Source organism: Leucoraja erinacea, chromosome 12 (assembly GCF_028641065.1).
Source record: "Leucoraja erinacea ecotype New England chromosome 12, Leri_hhj_1, whole genome shotgun sequence".
Classification (NCBI taxonomy): Eukaryota; Metazoa; Chordata; class Chondrichthyes; order Rajiformes; family Rajidae; genus Leucoraja; species Leucoraja erinaceus.
Window position 1 is genome coordinate 49009461 of NC_073388.1, and position 15682 is coordinate 49025142.

The window sequence follows — 15682 nt, forward strand, 5'->3', positions numbered from 1 at the left end:
CACCAGTTTTCAAATTATGTTTCATGGGAACCAGACCCCGGGGCAGCGGCGAGAGATGCATTTTCGCTGCATTGGGGGGGGGGGGGGGGGGGGGGGGGGGGGGGGAATTGTTTATTTACGCATTCCCTCCTTTTCCTGTCTCATCGGGTATTAAGGAAAATACAACAAGACTCTGCGTCTGGTATTGGTAGTACCCGATTGGCCTACTCAACCATGGTTCCCAGTGGTATTAAACATGGTATTAGAACCATGTATCGCCATCCCACATAGACCAGATTTATTGCTACATCCCGTAACAAGGGATAGCCAACCATGCCATAAACATTTGAACTTATCAATTTGTAGAGTTTTAAAAACACCTCTACTACAACTGGGACTGACGGACAAAACAGTGAACATGATCTCGGCGGCCCAAAGACAGTCAACCAAAAAACAGTATCTGGCTTATATCAGGAAGTGGGCGATACACTGCCATAAAAACAACATCACCTACAGAGACATGAACATCCCGTCTGTTCTGGAATATCTGGCAGGCCTCCACTATGATGAGGGGCTCAGTTACACTGCCATCAACTGCGCCAGAAGTGCCCTATCAACTTGGCAGGGGACAGAGCGTTACTCTGTTGGGACTCACCCACTGGTAACAAAACTTATGAGGGGAATTTTTAATACTAATCCCCCAAGAACCAGGTACTCCCAAATATGGGATGTAAGTATGGTCCTGAAGATGCTCAGGAATTGGTCTCCAGCAACAGCTCTGTCCCTACACAGACTGACATTAAAAACAGTCATGCTAATGGCATTGGTCACGGCACAGAGGGTACAGTCACTGCATAAACTAAGACTGGACAACATGACTTCCTCAACAGAAAATATTACGTTTCATATCTATGAGTTAGTAAGCAGAACAGACAGGGATCAGCAGGCCTCAATATACAATTTAGGTCATACCCAAACAGATGACCGTCTGTGTATAATAAGACATCTGTCGTTATACATGGAGAAAACGAAAATCCTAAGAGGCAATGAGAAGACACTTTTTGGTCAGCCACTATCAACCACAAAAAAGAGTGACGGTCCAGACCATCTCGAGATGGCTGAAACAGGTGCTAACACAGGCTGGGGTGGATACTAATATTTTAAATCTCATTCCACCAGGGCTGCAGCTACATCGGCAGCGATACCGTTGGATGTACCAATGGACCAAATCCTCAAGGCAGCAGGATGGTCTGGGGGAAAAAACATTCCAATTATTTTACAATAAACTAGTAATGAAACCTGGAACGTTTGCAGAAACAAATTTAAGTTCTGTAAATTAATTTAAACCCATAAAAAGGGGTTATAAATTTGTGTTAATAAATTTTATGATTTCAATGTCGAATTCATGTCCAAATTATGTTAACACGATTCCTCCTACAGTCATCAAGGCAGACGTGATGCATGGACTCGTTTCCACGGCATGAAATCACAGAGCTTTAAAATCTTCACGTAGTCACTCACGTGACTCCGAAGTAAAATAGTAAGATTAAACGAGAACTTACCAGTTTGAGGTTTGATCTGTATTTTATGAGGAGTTACGATGAGGGATTACGTGCCCACCGCTCCCACTCTTGATCATATACTTAACTGCTATCTCTTCTCTAATCTTACTATGTTTAGTCATTACAGTTATCTGTGATTTCACACCGCTGCTTTGAAGAATGACACGCATGCATCGTGGCGGGTTCTTCATGTAATCCCTCATCGTAACTCCTCATAAAATACAGATCAAACCTCAAACTGGTAAGTTCTCGTTCAATCTTACTATTATTGTGCACTAGACTAGGTGGGACTTGTTGGGTCCCATGTTCACATGGGAGGGCTGGTCCCCCAATGCAATATTCCACCTCTCCACCAATTCCAATATTGGTGGCCAGTGGGGTGGTGGGGGGGGGGGGGGGGGCACTTCTGGAGCACTAGTATATGTGTCGTGGGCTGAAGTTACTGGTTTCCAGAGTGCTAGTATGGACATTGTGGGCCGGATGGATTCTTGTGCTGGTGGCTCAGTCACTCAAGCCTGTTGTGCTGGCAGCTCACTCACTCACAGCTGGTGGGCTGGCAGTTGACTCACGGCTATTCCTTGAAATGGCGGCGCTGTTGAACAGCTGCGGCTCACCTGCAGTCCATCAGTTTTTACTTTTGTTGTTGTTTTTTTGCCTTGTTTTAGTTACATTTTAGTTTATTAGGTTGCGTTATGTGTGTGGGGGGGTGGGGAAACATGTTTTTTTGTCTCTTCCTTCGGGGGAATGCAACTTTTTCTTGTCGTATCCCCCTTCTCTGCCTCCGTCTGCGCTGAGGCCTAATGGCGGAGCTGGCGGTCTCCAACTACGACCGACCTCGAGGCTCCGGAGGCAGAGCCAGCCAGGACTAGGCTGGCCGACCGGGCTGAGGCGGCGGGACTCGGAGCTGAGGCGGTGGCGGCCCGACTCGCTGATGCGGCGTTCCAGCTTTCGGCGGCGGCCCGACTCGGAGCTGAGGCTGCGGGACTCGGAGCTGAGGCATAAATCTGACTGACTGACTGACTAATTTCATACCCCTAGTTTCCCTTCCCACTGACTCTCAGTCTGAAGTAAGGGTTTGACCTGAAATGTTCTCCATTTCTTTGATCCAGAGAAACTGCCTGTCCCATTGAGTTACTCCAGCATTTTGCTTCTATCTTCAGAAGTACTTTAACTCCTCCTCCCATTCCCACACTGACCTCCATGGTCAGATTGAGGCCCAGTGCAAATTGGAGGAACAACATCTCATATTTCTCTTGGGCCGCTTACACCCCTGCAGTATGAACATTGACTTCTCCAACTTCAAGTAGCCCTTCCTTTCCCTCTCTGTCCATCCCCTCCCCTTTACTAGTTCTCCAACCAGTCTTACTGTCTCCGACTACATTTATCTCTGTTTGCTTTGTTGTTACCTTCTCCCATCTATTCTACATTTTCCTAGATCTCCATTCCCTATGTCTTGTTTTCACACACTTCCTTATCAATGTACCTCCCACTACCCTGACATCAGTCTAAAGAAGGGTCTTGACCCAAAACATAGGTCGCCATGGCAAAAAACTCAATATTTTTTACGTGTATGTTTAAACGTAGTAGATCGTAGTAGGTCGCCATGTTAGTCGTAGGTAATCGAGGGCAGTGGAAGGTAGTCATAGATAATCTTCATCATAGTCAAAGGGAGGTCGAAGGAGATTGAAGGAGGTCGTCTTCACTCTCCAATATTCGATGACCGATTTTCCCGAAGTTAGTCGTAGCTAATCGTAGCTAGTTGAAGCTGGTCTTCAACATAGTCGAAGGAGGTCGAACGAGGTCTTCAATGTAGTCGAAGGAGGTCTTCAACATGTCATTTTCTCAAACTCTCCTAAACTCCTCTTAACTCACCAAATAGGTCGCCCAAGTGGGACAGCCCCTTCACCACGCTTACATTGCCAGTGACCCGGATTTGATCCCGACTATGGGTGCCGTCTGTTTTCAGTTTGTACGTTCTCCCTGTGACTACGTGGGTTTTCTCCGAGTTCTGTGGTTTCCTCCCACACTCCAAAGACGTACAGGTTTGTAGGTTAATTGACTTGCTATAAGTGTAAATTGTCCCCAGTTTGTGCAGGATAGTATTAATGTGCGGGGATCAATAGTGGGCCGGAACCGGTGGGCCAAAGGGCCTGTTTCCGCACTGTATCTTTAAACTAAACTAAAACTAAGCAGATATTTAGAGACCTGGATGAATTAAGCGGGTCAGGCAGCATCTCTCGAGGAGGTCGGAGGAAAGTTTCCATAACTGATCAGCTGAGTTGGGAACAGGGAAAGTAATGTTTCAGGAACAAATATGACCCCGTATTGTTTTGGGCCGGTCTTCTTTGGTTTGACCCTAAAACATTTGTCCTCTTTTAGGTATTTCTAGTTCTATACAAACTTAACTCCCTTTCCCTTCCCTGCTCGAGGCTTTTGAAGGTGACTGTTGCAGTGAAAAGAAGTTGACAAAAATAATTATCAGGTGAAGTTTAGAGTTAAAAGATACAGCATGGAAGCAGGCACTTCCGCCTACTATCCACGCTGACCAGTGATCCCCGTACACTAGTACTATCCTACACACTAGGGACAATTTACAATGGACCTACAAACCTGTATGACTTTGGAAACCGGAGCACCCAATGTGGTCATGGGGAGAACATACACACTCTGTACAGATGGCACCTGTAGTCTGGATCGAAACTGGGTCTATAAAGCCTGTGCCACCCCAATATAAAGGCAGCGCCTGAACAGGGACTTGAACCCTGGACCCTCAGATTAAAAGTCTGATGCTCTACCGACTGAGCTACCCAGGCTGTTGTCATTAATGACGTGTAATTAGCACTCAGTAGTAAGTGCAGGACGATTTAACATGGCAGTCAGTCTGGTGCCTCGTCCACTGTATTTCTTCCTTCTTCACCTGGAGACATTTCAGCTTTACCCAGAGCATGGATCCAATGATTTTCCTTTGAAGATTGCTTTCATTGGCAAATTAGTCATCTGTTCTTGAATTTCTGCCCAGGTTCCCCATGCTTTATGCTTTATTATAGCAGTGCCATGCCATAGGCATGATGAGCCCCCATCACCTAAATTTTGTGCTGGAATTTAAGATCCAAGAAATCGTGCACGGAACATATTCTTTCCAAAAATTCATCCAAAATAAGCACTGCCAGCCCCCTGAGGGCATTATAAGAAAAACATAGAAACATAGAAACATAGAAATTAGGTGCAGGAGTAGGTCATTCGGCCTTTCGAGCCTGCACCGCCATTCAATATGATCATGGCTGATCATCCAACTCAGTATCCCGTACCTGCCTTCTCTCCATACCCTCTGATCCCCTTAGCCGCAAGGGCCACATCTAACTCCCTCTTAAATATAGCCAATGAACTGGCCTCGACTACCCTCTGTGGCAGAGAGTTCCAGAGATTCACCACTCTCTGTGTGAAAAAAGTTCTTCTCATCTCGGTTTTAAAGGATTTCCCCCTTATCCTTAAGCTGTGACCCCTTGCCCTGGACTTCCCCAACATCGGGAGCAATCTTTCTGCATATAGCCTGTCCAACCCCTTAAGAATTTTGTAAGTTTCTAGAAGATCCCCTCTCAATCTCCTAAATTCTAGAGGGTATAAACCAAGTCTATCCAGTCTTTCTTCATAAGACAGTCCTGACATCCCAGGAATCAGTCTGGTGAACCTTCTCTGCACTCCCTCTATGGCAATAATGTCCTTCCTCAGATTTGGAGACCAAAACTGTACGCAATACTCCAGGTGTGGTCTCACCAAGACCCTGTACAACTGCAGTAGATCCTCCCTGCCCCTATACTCAAATCCTTTTGCTATGAGAGCTAACATACCATTTGCTTTCTTCACTGCCTGCTGCACCTGCATGCCTACTTTCAATGACTGGTGTACCATGACACCCAAGTCTCACTGCATCTCCTCTTTTCCCAGTCGGCCACCATTTCGATAATAGTCTGCTTCCCTGTTTTTGCCACCAAAATGGATAACCTCACATTTATCCACATTATACTGCATCTGCCAAACATTTGCCCACTCACCCAGCCTATCCAAGTCACCTTGCAGTCTCCTAGCATCCTCCTCACAGCTAACACTGCCCCCCAGCTTAGTGTCATCCGCAAACTTGGAGATATTGCCTTCAATTCCCTCATCCTGTGATACTAAACGTGATACTAAAGGATCTAAAAGTGGGAATGTAGAATAATAGGTAACCACTTCCACCATTCGCAGTTCTCTCCCGGCAGCCCAACAAAGTATTTTCCCTCATTTGTTCAATGCAAGAATAAAGACTGTTTAATTGTCATATGTACCAAAAACGGGACAATAAAATTCTAAAAGCCCTGTCCCACTGTACGAGTTCATTCAAGAGCTCTCCCGAGTTTAAAAAAAAAATCAAACTCGTGGTAAGCACGTAGAATGAATGTAGCGGGTACGTCGGAGCTCGGGACGTCTGTTAACAGCTCGTAACGCTAACGGCAGGTACTCGGGAAATGTGGTAAGTTCAGGAAGACTCGTGAAGATTTTTCAAGATGTTGAAAAATGTCCACGAGAGTCCAGAGTACCTACGAGCGGCTATTACCGTAAATCTTCGAGTTCGAATCAGGGCAAACTCGGGGGAGCTCTTGAATGAACTCATACAGTGGGATAGGGCTTTTACCTGTAGCAGCATAACAGGTCTGTTAACACAGTACGTATCGATAACACAATAAACTAGAGAGTTCAATATATATATAAAGCAATATTAGTGCAAAAGCTTGAAGTCCCCTATGCAGTTTCCGGCTTGTAGTTTAGTTGGTGATCATAATCACAATCACAATAATACTTTATTAACCAAGTATGTTTTGCAATATATGAGGAATTTCATTTGCCAAGACAGTCATACAAATACAAAGCAACAGAACACAGAGAACACACTTTAACATGAACATCCACCACTGTGACTCCGCTACATTCCTCACAATGATGGAAGGCGAAAAAACAATGCCAGAAAAAAAAAGTTCAATCTCTTCCCTTCTTTGCTCTCCTGTGGTCGGGGGTCGGGGGACTCGAGCCTTCCATTGACAGGACGATCTTGACTCCAATAGCCGGCGGCGTTTGGGCCCTCCGCTTCGAGGTGATCAGCTCCTGCATCAGCGGGATGTCACCTCCCCTGCACTGGCGATCGGACCCCGCATCGGGGCTGGTCGAGCCTCTGCGTTCACTGGAGCTCCCGACAAGCCTCTCCCGAGACTGCGAGTCCTTGATGGTAAGAGGGAATTAGATGTGGCCCTTGTGGCTAAAGGGATCAGGGGATATGGAGTGAAGGCAGGTACGGGATACTGAGTTGGATGATCAGCCATGATCACATTGAATGGCGGTGCAGGCTCGAAGGGCCGAATGGCCTACTCCTGCACCTAATTTCTATGTTTCTAAGTCCGCGGACCATGGTTGGAGAGATCCCAAGCAAGGGATTGACTCCGATGATAAGTCCACGCCCCGCAGCGGCGCTCAAGGTCAGTCCGAGGGGGCCTCTAGCTCCATCGATGTTAGATCGGAGACATGATCCATAAAGTAATTGCATCTCCGGCAGGGTGAGAAACTGAAAAAAAAGTTTCCCCCAACCCCCTCCCCCCACATAAAACAAACAGGAGAACATTTACACAAACTTTTAACACACACTAAAAATTAAAAAAAAAGACGAGAAAACAGACAGACTGCCAATCGTTCGGCGCCCTCTGGTGGTTATTGTCCCTTTTAGTGTTTGTAGTGCCTGCCTGAAGGCACGTTAATGTTGTATACACTAGTCCTTCTTGTAAAGAATTACAGATCAGTGCTGGTCTCTGCTTGATTAACAAAAATGTCATCTCAACTTTCCAAGGACAACATCTGCTGTTCTGCCATTCTCGCTCTGAAACCATTCCCAGTAAACCTTGTGAAGGAAGGAACTGCAGATGCTGGTTTAAAGCGAAGATAGACACATATTACACTTGGGAAGCTTATAACCCAGCGGTATGACTATTGATTTCACTTACTTCAGGTAACCCCTTGCATCCACTCTCTCTCCATCCCACCCTCACCCAAGTTGTTGTACTAGCTTCAAAGTCGTCCTGTTGAGTCTCATTGTCTGTAACTCATTTTCACCTAACGCACAGCTAACAATGGCCTGTTTACTTTATCATCGTTACTTTTTTGCATATCTTTCATTCATTTGTTCTACATCTCTCCACATCACCATCTATATCTCTTGTTTCCCTTTCCCCTGACTCTCAGTCTGAAGAAGGGTCCCAACATGAAATGTCACCTATTATTTTTCTCCAGAGAGCCTGGGTAGCTCAATTGGTAGAGCATCAGACTTTCAATCTGAGGGTCCAGGGTTCAAGTCCCTGTTCGGACGCTGCCTTTATATTGCAATTTGACTCCCCAATCATCACATATTTCCATTCATTCACACAAAAACATTAAATATAGATGTTGGAATAGCATGTTGTCCCATTTACAGGAAGGATTTTGAGGCTTTGGAGAGAGCACAGAAGCTGTTTACCCGAATGCTGCCTAGATTAGAGGGTATTTATTATAAAAAGAGATTTGACAAATTGAATAATTTATTCTGGAATATCAGAGGTTGAGGGGAGACTTGACAGAAGCATATAAAATTATGACAGGCATAGATAGGGTAGAGAGTCAGAATCTTTTTCCCAGGATGTAGTGTAAGGGTAAAAGTGAAGGGTTATAGTTATTAGCTAAGTTAGCAGCCCTACATTCCATAGCCTCTCGAAAACAAGTTTCCATACACTTTATCTCCTCGCACGTGGTGGCCATTGCCTGGGGATGCAGTCTCCAGGGCCATGCTATGGGAAAGCGGAATGCTGGCAAACACAACACACAACAATAGTTGGGGACCCCTGCCTCCCCCCCCCCCGCCGGTAGTTGCGCAGAAACGTTGCAGACAAGGGGGGCTTATGATTGGCTCGTGGAGGGGACAGTGCTCTGATATGAAATGCCATAAAGGATGGTGTTGAGCGCCCTTTTAGTGAGAGAACATCAGCCTTGGACCGGCCCGCCAACGGTGCCGGGTGATCAAGAACGAAACAGCCTGTGGCGTGCTCTGATGCGCCTGCGCGTGCGTATGGGTGTATGTGAGTGTGTGTAGAAACGTCCTATTGCGTGCTCTGCTGTGTACTCGGGGTTTGCCAGTGTGTTCGGGGATATTCGGGGATATGTAAGTGTATGTGCCTTATTTAGCAGTGTAATAAATTACTGAGTGAATCAAAACTGTTATCTGACTGGTGATCTTGAACACAACATTTGGCGTAGTCGGCAGGAGCATTGTAAGAAAGGTGGATGAACTTAGAGCCTGGATTGACACCTGGAAGTATGATGTTGTGGCGATCAGTGAAACATGGTTGCAGGAGGGCTGTGATTGGAAACTAAATATTCCAGGATTTCGTTGCTTCAGGTGTGATAGAATTGGAGGGGCAAGAGGTGGAGGTGTTGCATTGCTTATCAGGGAAGATATTACAGCAGTGCTTTGGCAGGATAGATTAGAGGGCTCGTCTAGGGAGGCTATTTGGGTGGAACTGAGAAATGGGAAAGGGGTATTACAGAACGCCAAATGGGGAGCGAGAATTAGAAGAGCAAATATGCAAGGAGATTGCAGATATTAGTAGTAAGCACAAGGTAGTGATTGTGGGAGATTTCAATTTTCCACACATAGACTGGGAACCACATTCTGTAAATGGGCTGGATGGGTTGGAGTTTGTAAAATGTGTGCAGGATAGTTTTTTTGCAGCAATACATAGAAGTACCTACTAGAGAAGATGCGGTGCTGGACCTCCTGTTAGGAAATGAGACGGGTCAGGTGGCAGAGGTATGCATTGGGGAACAGTTCGGGACCAGTGATCACAATACCATTAGTTTCAATATAATTATGGAGAGGGTCAGAACTGGACCTAAGGTTGAGATTTTTGATTGGAGAAAGGCTAGAGATGCGAAAGGATTTAAAATAAGTAAATTGGGCCAGTTTGTTTTATGGGAAAGATGTGGAAGAGAAATGGAAGACATTTCAAGGTGACATTTTAAGAGTACAGAATCTTTATGTCTCTGTTCGGTTGAAAGGAAATAGTAAAAATTAGAACGAGTTTTGAAGGGAAATTGGACACGGTTCGGAAAAAGCGAGAGATCTACAATAATTATTGGCAGAGTAAATGAAGGACATCTTCAGCTCTCGCTGTCTTGGCAGGACAGCCAAAATCCTGAAGGACCCTTCCCACCCTGGACACAACCTGTTCCACCTGCTGCCCTCTGGCAGACGGTACAGGTCTTTCAAAACTCGCACAAACAGAATCAGACAGCTTCTACCCCATAGCCATACGTGGACTTAACAATGCAAAATAAGTAATAACACTCACATTCAACTGAATGGCTCTACCTCAGCTGCTATTGTTATTTATCTGTAATTTTTAAATTTTTTTTATGTGTATGTATTTTTACCTTATCTTATATATTTAAAATTGCTCTTGTGAATCGCACCCTGGGATTGACTTTTAAATTCCGTTGCACCATGTGCAATGACAATAAAGAGATTCATAATCATAATCATAATAATTCATAATAATGAGGTGCTTGAGGAGTATAAAGAATGTAAAAAGAATCTTAAGAAATAAATTAGAAAAGCTAAAAGAAGATATGAGGTTGCTTTGGCAAGTAAGGTGAAAGTAATTCCAAAGGGTTTCTACAGCTATATTAATAGCAAAAGGATAACGAGGGATAAAATTGGTCCATTAGAGAGTCAGAGTGGACAGCTATCTGCAGAGCCAAAAGAGATGGGGGAGATATTGAACAATTTCTTTTCTTCGGTATTCAACAAGGAGAAGGATATTGAATTATGTGAGGTAAGGGAAACAAGTAGAGTAGCTATGGAAACTATGAGATTCAAAGAAGAGGAAGTACTGACATTTTTGAGAAATATAAAAGTGGATAAGTCTCCAGGTCCGGACAGGATATTCCCTAGGACATTGAGGGAAGTTAGTGTAGAAATAGCAGGGGCTATGACAGAAATATTTCAAATGTCATTAGAAACGGGAATAGTGCCGGAGGATTGGCGTACTGCGCATGTTGTTCCATTGTTTAAAAGGGGGTCTAAGAGTAAACCTAGCAATTATAGACCTGTTAGTTTGACTTCAGTCGTGGCCAAATTAATGGAAAGGATACTTAGAGATAATATATATAAGCATCTGGATAAACAGGGTCTGATTAGGAACAGTCAACGTGGATTTGTGCCTGGAAGGTCAAGTTTGACTAATCTTCTTGAATTTTTTGAAGAGGTTACTCGGGAAATTGATGAGCGTAAAGCAGTGGATGTTGTATATATGGACTTCAGTAAGGCCTTTGACAAGGTTCCTCGCGGAAGGTTGGTTAAGAAGGTTCAATTGTTGTGTATTAATGGTGGAGTAGCAAGATGGATTCAACAGTGGCTGAACGGGAGATGCCAGAGAGTAATGGTGGATGGTTGTTTGTCAGGTTGGAGGCCATTGACTAGTGGGGTGCCACAGGGATCTGTGTTGGGTACACTGTTGTTTGTCATGTACATCAATGACCTGGATGATCATAGTAAGTATGCAGATGATACTAAGATAGGTGGGGTTGTGGATAATGAAATAGGTTTTCAAAGTCTACAGAGAGATTTATGCCAGTTGGAAGAGTGGGCTGAAAGATGGCAGATGGAGTTTAATGCTGATAAGTGTGAGGTGCTACATCTTGGCAGGACAAATCAAAATAGGACATACATGGTAAATGGTAGGGAATTAAAGAATGCAGGTGAACAGAGGGATCTGGGAATAACTGTGCACAGTTCCCTGAAAGTGGAATCTCATGTAGATAGGGTGGTAAAGAAAGCTTTTGGTGTGCTGGCCTTTATAAATTAGAGCATTGAGTATAGAAGTTGGGATGTAATGTTAAAATTGTATAAGGCATTGGTGAGGCCAATTCTGGAGTATGGTGTACAATTTTGGTTGCCTAATTATAGGAAGGACGTCAACAAAATAGAGAGAGTACAGAGGAGATTTACTAGAATGTTGCCTGGGTTTCAGCAACTAAGTTACAGAGAAAGGTTGAACAAGTTAGGGCTTTATTCTTTGGAGCGCAGAAGGTTAAGGGGGGACTTGATAGAGGTCTTTAAAATGATGAGAGGGATAGACAGAGTTGACGTGGATAAGCTTTTCCCACTGAGAGTAGGGAAGATTCAAACAAGGGGACATGACTTGAGAATTAAGGGACTGAAGTTTAGGGGTAACATGAGGGGAAACTTCTTTACTCAGAGAGTGGTGGCTGTGTGGAATGAGCTTCCACAGAAGACGCCATCACCGTAGCTCTCCACTCTGTGCTGAGCCATCTGGAGCAGGGGCAGAGCTACGTCCGGATGCTCTTTGTGGATTTTAGTTCAGCCTTCAATACAATCATCCCGGACATCCTCATTGGTAAACTGGTCACTCTCGGCCTCCCCACTGTCACATGTGCCTGGATTAAGGATTTCCTCACAAACCGGCCCCAGACTGTGAGACTCGGCCCCCACCTCTCCTCCACTCGCAGGTTGAGTACCGGTTCCCCACAGGGCTGTGTGCTAAGCCCCCTCTTATACTGTCTCTACACCTACGACTGTAGTCCGGCCCACAACAACAACCGCATCGTCAAATTTGCTGACGACACTACTGTGGTCGGACTTATTTCAAAGGGAGACGAGGCAGCCTACAGAGAGGAAGTCCTGAAGTTGACAACCTGGTGCTCAGAAAACAATCTGGCTCTGAACACCAGGAAAACAAAAGAGCTCATTGTCGACTTCAGGAGGCACAGCACTGACTTAGTCCCCCTACACATTAACGGCGAGTGTGTGGAGAGGGTCAACACCTTCCGGTTTCTCGGCGTCCATATCGCTGCTCACAGCTCCTGGACGGACAACACGACGGCGGTCATCAAGAAGGCTCAGCAGCGGCTGCACTTCCTGAGGGTCCTCAGGAAGCACAACCTGGACTCTAACCTGCTGCTGACCTTCTACCGCTCGTCCATCGAGAGCCTGCTGACATACTGCATTACAGCATGGTATGGCAGCTGCACCATGGCAGACAGGGAGAGGCTTCAGAGGGTAACCAGGACAGCGCAGAGGATCATTGGTTGCCCTCTCCCCTCCCTGATGGACATCTACACCTCCCGCTGCCTTAGCAGGGCAAAGAAGATCACCAAAGACAGCTCCCATCCTGCGTTTGGACTGTTCGACCTGCTGCCCTCTGGAAGGCGCTATAGGTGCATCAAATCCAGGACAAACAGACTCAGGAATAGCTGCTTCCCGAGAATTATATCTACCATAAATTCAAATCCACACATGCACTGACTACACCGCCCAACACGGACTTCCATCTGTATATATGTATATATGTATGTAGCGCCGTAGAATTTGTGCACCTATTCCCCCCCCCCCCATCTCCCTTCTGTTTTGTTTTTCTGTTTCTTGTTTTTTGTGTAAAATTGTATGTATGCACTGAGTACGAGCAGCTTTCAGTTTCACTGTACATGTATAGTGACAATAAATGGCATATCATAGCATATCATATCAGTGAAGGTGGTGGAGGCAGGTTCGTTTTTATCATTTAAAAATAAATTGGATAGTTATATGGACGGGAAAAGAATGGAGGGTTATGGTCTGAGCGCAGGTATATGGGACTAGGGGAGAATATGTGTTCGGCACGGACTAGAAGGGTCGAGATGGCCTGTTTCCGTGCTGTAATTGTTATATGGTTATATGATTCAGATAACACACATTAAGTTGTAATGGCAATTTCAAGCTTTTCCAATGTCCAACTTTCCATTGACATTACTCCACGGGTTGGTGGGAGTGATCGTACGCAGACAAACAAAAACGGATCTTCCAGTCGTTATTTCCAGCTTAATTAGTTCTTTATTGAAGTAGATGTACAAACAAAAAAAATGAGCGTACCAGATCCTCATTATTCTTATGCAAATTGTAGCTTTCTGTTCTTACTATACTGGTAAGAACTGTTTTCTCTCCAAATCCTGTGGCTGGTCTGATCTGGTCAGTCCCTCTTCCTCGATCATATATGTCACGCCCTTCTACATATCAAAAGCCCACCCTCAAACGTTCAAAATAACACTGCTAGAAATATCTAGACAAAACAATATAAGATGCTAACAGAAACCAGCTTAAGCATGAATGGCTCCTACATACCGACCCTTAATTGTTCTACGTAAATAACAAAACAATTATCAATAGAAATTAAAAGGTGCTATAAAACCTTAACACATTATCAAACATAAAAGATATGCACTATGTGTTAGCATTCAAACTTCTTTAGTGATTCTTCAATCTTCTTGTTTGGCTTCTTGGATTAGACATATCTTAGTTATAGGTCCTAGCAAGATATTGTTCTTAGTCTGAAGTCGTACTGTACGCACAAGACCTTGGGCATCATGTATGATCTCCAATATTCTGCCCATATTAGCCAGGAGCCTCGTGGTGCAGTTGAATAAACCACCAAAACGATGTCACCTGGAATAAAGCTTCTTCTTACCCTCGACCATCATTGTTGTTCTTGGATTAGAGGCAAGTATTCTTCTGTCCACCGTTTCCAAAAAAAGGTCTGCCATATATTGTACCTGTCTCCATCTGCGTTTAATGTACGTCTTTCTTCACAAAAAGTCCAGGTGGTAATATTGGCTTGGTCTTCAACAGAAGAAGATGGTTTGGTGTGAGTGCTTCCAGGTCCCCTAGATCATCAGAATTCTTGGAAATGGGTCGATCATTTAAAATTGCTTCAACTTCACAAAATAAAGTTTGCAATCCTTCATCGTCCAGCGCTTGTTGTTTAAGAACAGAGCACAGCATATTTCGAACCATGCAAATCAATCTTTCCCAAACACCGCCGTGATGGGATCCTGCTGGGAATTAAAGTTCCACCTTATTACTCACTAAAGCATAGCAATCTGGATCTTGTTCTGGTTCAAGCCATTGAGTGTTTCTCTCAAATCTCTTTCTGCCCCGATAAAATTTGTGCCAATGTCTGATCATAAAGATGAAACTTGACCTCGTCGACAGATGAATCTTCATAAGGCATGAGTGCAGGAGTCTGTGTCAAGTGTAGATGCAACTTCAAGATGTACTGCCTTGCTCGCCATGTAAGTGTAGATTACACCATAACTTTTAACTAGACCGTCCTCTCTTAACCTCTATAGGACCGGTCTACTCCTGCATCTGCAAATGAGGCTTATCAGGTAGAATCCTCTCCAAAGGCAAGTCTGCCATTTTCTGTTCTCCAACTGTTCCCCACGGTCGTCTACACACAACACACTCATTTATGACCTCTTTAGCAGCGGAGTTAGATTTGATAATCCAGTAGCTTTTATGAAGACAAGGCAGCATATGATTTCTTCCTCCATGTCCGAGCTATTCATGGATATGTCATAACAGTAGTGTTGGTATGTGAAGGTCCTTCAAGAGAATAATAGGATGTTTGGCCTCTTCAGGCATTGCTGGTCTATTCAGGTGACCACCTACTCTTAGAAGTCCATTCTCCAGCGCTGGATCTAGCTTGTACAAATGACTGCTTCTTTTGACTCCATGTTTACCAGCTTCTAATGTTGATAGTTCTTCTTTGAATCTTTGTCTTTGACAGAAAGAGGTAACCTCGTTTTCTGCTTTGAGAAGATCTTCAGGACATATACACTGCCCGCGGAGTGATGCTTTAAATACTTGCATCTCTATATCAACCTTTTCCTTTAGTTTGCCAGGATCTTTTTCAAAGATACCTCTTGCAATCTCCTTTCTTTTTCAAGTAAACAACAAGAACACTGTCCTTACTTTAAGAAGCCAAGCTACCACAGCCTTCAGCTTCCTCCATGATGAGAAATAGGTAATTAAATCATTTCTTGAGTCCAATGGATCCTTGAAAGTGATGCGCACTGTGATGTCTTGCTTGATTCCCGGATCATGAGCAGAGATTGTAGATTCCAGGTTCTTTGGCCACTCTCTGTGGCTTACAGAGAAACTCTGGTCCCTTGATCCATATCTTATTGCTTAAGAAGCGTCTGCTGTTAGTTCTTTAGAGGCTTCATCTGCAGGGTTTTCCTTTGTTCCAATATATCTC

General features: G+C 44.4%; 2 non-coding genes across 2 annotated transcripts; one reads left to right on the top strand and one right to left on the bottom strand.

The window, feature by feature from the left end:
• Positions 1-4281: 4281 nt before the first annotated feature.
• On the bottom strand, positions 4282-4354 carry trnak-uuu (transfer RNA lysine (anticodon UUU)). The gene has a single exon. It is a non-coding gene; the product is annotated as a tRNA-Lys (tRNA).
• Positions 4355-7853: 3499 nt separating this feature from the next.
• Positions 7854-7926, top strand: trnae-uuc (transfer RNA glutamic acid (anticodon UUC)). The gene has a single exon. It is a non-coding gene; the product is annotated as a tRNA-Glu (tRNA).
• Positions 7927-15682: the final 7756 nt, after the last annotated feature.